We start from the raw sequence: 6,677 nt of genomic DNA, 5'->3' as shown, positions 1-6,677 counted from the left end.
TCTTCCCTTTGGTCTTTTGTGGCCATGTGTTGTGCTCTCTCAAATTGTATCCCCTGGGGTCAGTGGACCCAACCCCTGTGGGGAGCAAAGTGGGGGATGGCTATGAAAGGGGGAAGGTGTGAATCTGTTAGAATCATCCCCTTTTCCTGCAGCCAGAAGTGTCTTCCCCCACTTAGAATCCTGCGTAGAATTTCTGCAGGTGCAATGGAGCATTGTTTTCACCAGTTCCCTCCTGCAAGGGAAGCCCAATATGTCCTCTGAAATGCTCTTCTGGGGATGGGGGACCCCAGGAGTAGTTTGGAGGGAATCAGGTCTCTTTCAGGAACAGCAGGGAAGCCCCCCCCCCCCCATCCATGGAAATTCTAGGCAGGATCCAAGCCATAGTTAGGATCCAGCCTGATATTATTATGTTAATGTGAGATACAAATGAAATGGATAAAACAAAATGCTAACTGTACTGAACGTACACTTAATGTGAGTGTGTGCCTGTTTTGGCCCAGATAAGGCCTTCCTCCCCCTTCTGACTGGGCTAATTTTTCATGAATTTGAAATAAAAGGGTTGAATGTATTCTCCAGAAAGCATGACTTTGATCTGTAGCTCATAGGATCACCCCTCCCCCTCCCCTGGTACCTGCTTGAATTCTCTCACTCAACTGTTTTCTCTAACGAATCTGCATCATGCGCTTGTGTACGGCTGCTTCTGCTATACCGTTTTGTGTTTACAAAGCGAATTATTTTGTGTTAATGCATGCTTCCATCTCAAACAAGGTACCACTTTAAATCCTAATTACTTAATTGTGCCATGCTGGTCCTGTGTACATTTCTTCTCTCTCTTACTTTCCCACACTGGCAAAAAGCCACTGGAATAATTTCTCCCCTCTTCCCCTTGGTAATGGGTCATTTGAGCAAGCGAGGTTACTAAAAGGGTTAATGTAATAATTTTGCAGTGCGGGTTGTCTGGCTGAAGTTCAGCATTGCTTCACTTCCCTTTTACACTCCCTCTGTGAGTATTTTCTTAACAGCTGTCTGGGATCTGTTCCATTCAGACTTCCCTTAGTGTGGGCCTATGAAAACATGCAGTCTGCTACTCTCAGTAAAATTTCCATTGTCGCACCCTTTACTGGAAAGGGGGGGGAAGAGCTTCGTTCAGGGGGCTCAAATTTAACATATGGCACATATATTTTGAGATAGATCTTATTTTAATGATTAATAAAGGCTGGGAGAGCAATTCCATCATGGCCTGAAATCTATCCCTGTGTGAGGCTCTTGAATGTCCTGTGCAGCCACAGGCTTTGTGAAATGCATTTATAATGAGGAGGGGTTTGTAGCTTCCCAGCTTGAGTGTGAAGGAGGGTTGCTATGTTTTTTATTTCTGTGTGAGGCCTTTTAACAGCTGCAGGGGATGCAGGAATTCAACAGATATAGCTGCCTCTTGCATTGTATCCCTGTGCAGGGAATCTGTGTTAGATGAGCACTTGCAAGCCATGTGGGCCTGTGGCTATTAAAAGTATGCCAGGGCCCCTACACAGAACTGAGTTCAAATGTCAGCTCCTTCTGCAACTTTGTGGTTCTGGGGAAATTGGCCTTCCAGCATTAGTTCCCAGTCTTTACAATGAGAATAACTGCCTCCCTTTTTGGAGAATGAAATATACTGTTACAAATTCATTCGCACCTTAAACAATTTATAGAAATTATAAGCAGCACTCTAGCTTTGAGATCTGCTTATCAGCAATACTAAAAGAACACAGCCTCTGCCCAAAGACTAGGTTCAGAAGTTATTCAATTTGATTTAAGAAACCTGATTTTTCCCCCAGGCATCTTCTCAACAAGAAGACAACTAGTATTAATGTTTCAACCCTGGCCCAGCTTAGGTCAGGGGTTGGCTGCAGGGGTCATCTGATCCTTGCATTGGTTGCCTACTGGTTTCAGAGTCCAATTCAAAGCACTGATACTTCCCTTCATGAAGAAAAAAGAAAGGGGGAGGCAAAGAAGGAGAAGGAAGAAGAGATTGGATTTGTACCCTGCCCTTTACTCGGAGTCTCAGAGTGGCTTACGACTCCTTCCCCTTCCCCTCCCCACAACAGAGAGCCTGTGAGGTAGTTGAGGCTAAGAGAGCTCTCTCAAGAACTGCTCTGGAGCAGAACAGCTCAGAGAGAACTTGTGGCTGGCCCGAGGTCACACCAGCAGTTGCCTGTGGAGAAGTGGGGAATCAAACCCAATTGAGACCATGCAACAGCTTTGCGAAGTTCCAGCATTGTCTTTTTGGCTGTTCCAGCCCTCACGAATGTACAACCTGCTGTTGCCCATTCGCAGGCTTTTTCTGTGGTGGTTCCAGTGTTGCTGAACAGTCTCCACAGGAAATTAGAAGATCTGAGTCTCAGTTGTAGTTCCAATGGGGTCACCAAATGAACCTTTTTGAGGAAAACTTTTAGTTCCTCTAGACAAATATTTTGCGCAGATGTCTTGAAGAACTATGGTCTCAATTGGGCTCTATTTGTAAATTTTGCTGGTGTGATGGGTTTAACATTTTTAGAATATGTTGGGTTGTGCTGACTTTATTGTTATCTACCTCAAGTCCCAGTTATAAGAAGGAACCTGTCTTTCAGTTGTTTTAAATAAATAAATAAACCAAGCATGTCGCAGTCAGGAGTCTGTGGCTCACCGGACAGGCTGAGGAGGGACCTTGAACTTGTAGGATGGCCACACTCATGACCAATCTACTGTTTGTCTTTCTTGTGCCTGCTCTTTTGTTCAAGAGGCATGGACCACAGAGCAACAGATGTACTGTGGAGCGCGTTTAGAGTAGTAGTATTAAATACTTTTGATATTATATGTACTACTTTTGCCAGAAAGATTGGCTCTCATTAGTTTATGTTGTTCAAGGGATTAAAGTACCCAATTTTCCTTTATTTGGAGCTAATAATATTATTATTTATTACGTTAAGCTTATAATAATGCAAGCCATTTCTAAAATAGCACATTCTTGTGTGCAAAGACACTGTCTTGCCTTTAGGTGTTATCCTAAAAATACTTGCTTGAAATAAAGTTGCATTTAAAGCATTAAAAGTAGTGAAGGATAAACACTGCCTTTTCAAAACCTTCCTTATCTTTAGTAAATACCAATGAGTGAAATAACCATTTCCCTCCACTAATAGGAATTGCCAAGCTGAGCCAAACACAACACAACATATGACAGGTTGTTCTAATTCAGGGAAGGAAAGTTGGTGTGTTTTATTGTAGCCCTAGTGCAGCTGTTCCCTAGTGGTGAATTATGGGAGACCTGTCACTGGGTCATGAATTTGCTAGTAGGGGATGCTGGAACCAGTGGAGTAGAATTGATAAGGGAAAGACACACAAGCTCAGGAGACCAGCTGCAGCCCATTCATTTGCTGCCCGTTTAGACAGATGCAGATGCAGAAATTACCTATCACTGCAACTGAAAAGTTGCCTATCATGCATCTGTTAAGAAGCATAAAACAACAGTCTGAACATTTAGATTAAAAATAGGGTTGTCTTAGACTGATTCCTCACTAGCCTTGCCCAGGTTCCATGCTCCTCTTCTCCATGGGGCTTCCATCCAATTTTGCACAAGCTGCCCTGGGGCTGTGACTCGTTCCACCTCTTTCTTGTGGCAAGCAAGACCCTCTGAAAACTGGTTTCTGCTTTCCATGGGAAAGAGACGGAGCAAGTTGAAGCCCCGTGGCAGCTTGTGCGAAATCAGATGGAAGCCCCATGGAGAAGAACGTGAGACCGGGAAAAGGCTAGTGGGGAATTAGTCTTAAACTTTTTACTAAGTATAAATATAAGTACCTTTCCTTGTCCATTAAACTACTTCAGTTTATCATGAGCTGGTTTGTAATCAGGTGAGTGTTTTGTTATTCACTGATCTGTATTGCTGCACAGATTGTCTGTGTATACACACCTTGGCTTGGCTTTATTTCATCCTGGTTGCTTTCTCGTCATTAAAATTAGTGTTCCTCTCTTGTGTGCTTCAATTCATTCTGAGACAGAAATGGCTTACAGTGATTGCTCCCCAAGGATGGAATAAAGAGTCAGACACAGAGTATTGGTATAAAATTGGGCCACTTTATTCAATATTCTAATAAACAGGAAGGGTACCCCACCAGCGGCCTGGCCAGGGCTAGCGGTCACCGCGACCGCTCCCCTGCCATTAACTCAGCTCCCTCCAGGCAGGCCCAGCAGGGAGGCACGCACCAGAGAGCCCAAACCCAGACACACTTCTCGTCAGAAAGGCACCCTCTAGCCGAGCCTCCCAGACAGTCTGCATTCTCCAAACCTGGGTCTTCAAACCCGAAGGCTGATCATGCCAGACCCCAAATTCCCCAAAAGGGGGATGCTTCACAGTCCTCCCCTAGCTGCATAGTGCCCTAAACCCCAAAAATCTACCACTAAAGTGACCGCCTATTTAACAGCACCTCCCGATAGCCAAATCCTCAATCCATTTGCCTATGTAGGGTAGGCAAAAAACGCACCCCAGCCACTGCCAATCAGCCAAGGTGTAAAAAATTCCTACCTGGCTCCTCCAAGGAGGCAACCAGCAAATTGCCCACATAACATGCAGGGTGGGCGGGAGGGCCGATCGTCTGCCAAAACGAAGGCGCCGACGAGGAGCGAAGATCTGACAGTCTAACTTTTTCTCTGCACGCCGAAACGGGCACCCCCTGACTCTTCCCATCCAGGGAAGCAAACTCTGCTCATGCAGCCTAGCAGCTACGCTGCAGTCTGCAAGCATAAGATTGTGATGTGGTACAATAAAGAAGATTGCAAGCAATCTGTATGTTGTAAAGATACCATTCCAAGATAGGAGCAGTGGAAGGCAGTTTCGGCGGGATCTAGGTTTTTCTGCCCTCTTTCAGTTTCAGTTTCAGAAGGAATGCTTTTTTAAATGATGGAAGAGAAATTCTAGAATGCTGGAACCTGGCATTAAAAACTCCAGGGCTGAAATTTAAAGGAGTAGTCCTGCTCATCTGGCAAAGTTCAGAATAATAGACTTGGCCATTTCTTCTTCTGACATGAATTATCTTTTCAGTTATCATGTTTTACTGTGGAAAGAAAATATTTAGGCTCTTCTAATTATGGTGCAAACTTGTTAATCTGAATAGTTTGGAGAGCAACCAACAAGATTATACAGTGTGATTATGTTTATATAGGATTGTCTTGATTGTTTAAATCAGTCACTGCTCTTGCATAATCCAGGAGACTGGGATAGTAATAACAAAGTCTCAGTCAATGGGCTTTTGTTGCTACAGATAAGTGGGGGGACCCCAAGAGAGAGAGATCCTACACAAACACACTGGATACAGACACTATGTAGACCCCAAAAGAACATTTTGAATCACATTCTCTCATTACTCCATGCGCAGCAAAAGGATGCACATTTCCCCATTGGCTGATTTTTTTTAGGACTTTAAAAACAACAAATACTACCACGGGTGGGGAGGGGGGAAGCAGCAAATAAGGGTACCTTGTCATCATCAAGCCACATACCAAAGTGACAGCTGCCACGCCCACACACAAATGAATACCAGATGAATACCAGAGGACTGAGGCAATTGCCCTGATGGAGGCAACTGGCCTCCTGATCCACCCCACCAATGAATGCCAGATGTTTCCTATGGGAAAAAAGGGGACAGCCAATGCTTTTGGGGTAGCCCAGCTTCAGATTGTTTGGGGGAAAGCCTGCTTTCCAACACAGTCATTTTTTAGAGAATTGAGGAGAAACAACTATTCTGAGCAGACATAGTTTGGAGAGGAGACATACCCAATGGATAAAATGATGGATTTAAACTGAACAGCGCTCACACAGCTAACCTTATACCAGTAACATGTCCCTTTAACAACAGGTTGCATGTTGATACAACTCTCTGGGGCTCAGTAAAGCCATAGAGTTTTGCCTGAATCCTAGATCCTTGGTTTGCCATCCCCAGTTATGTGTTGAGAGAGACTGTTGTGTGTGTAAAATGGTTGCTATTTTGCACTGGTTTGTGTTTGAAATGGGAGTGTTTTTCAAAAACAAACATGATGTAATTCTAGGAAATCCCCCACCTGAAGGTTGGCATCCCTGATGCTGGGCATTTGTGCATCTGCAAAAGTGGTGCTTTGCAGGGTCATTTTGTAGAAAAATAGGTGGTGGAGCTCATCCAGGATTGTTATGCAGCTGCACCTACTATTCAATGGACAAGGTGGGAAGGAGGAGGTGGAACTCTCAGAAAGGTTCAGGAGCTGTGCTGCTGTGAGGTCCCGCTGAATCCAAGGCCTGGTGCCTTGAGGAATAAACTATGTTTTACAGGGGAAAGTGATGTTCATCTTCATGCAAGACTAATTCTGCCACCCATTCTAATAACCCTGCCCCATTAATTATTAATTGCAAGCATCTACAATTTCTTATTCACCCTTTTCTCACATTAAATCTTATTTTTCTAGCATCTTCAGTGCCCTGTTCTCAGATGATTAAGAAGACAGCCTCTTGTTCTCTGCCTGCACTCAGGGAGGTTGCCAGTCTCCAGACTGGAGATTCTAACTTTCAATTTTTTTTTGTCCTTCACAGATGGAAGGGCCACTATTTTGCCCACCCTACCAAGAAAAAGGACTAGTTCTTCCACTGAACAGCATTTCAGATGTGCAGAGATGTGTCTGTTTGTTTCATGTTTTTTAAA

This window comes from Heteronotia binoei, chromosome 5, assembly GCF_032191835.1.
Source record: "Heteronotia binoei isolate CCM8104 ecotype False Entrance Well chromosome 5, APGP_CSIRO_Hbin_v1, whole genome shotgun sequence".
Classification (NCBI taxonomy): domain Eukaryota; kingdom Metazoa; phylum Chordata; class Lepidosauria; order Squamata; family Gekkonidae; genus Heteronotia; species Heteronotia binoei.
Note: the sequence above shows the minus strand (reverse complement) of the source record.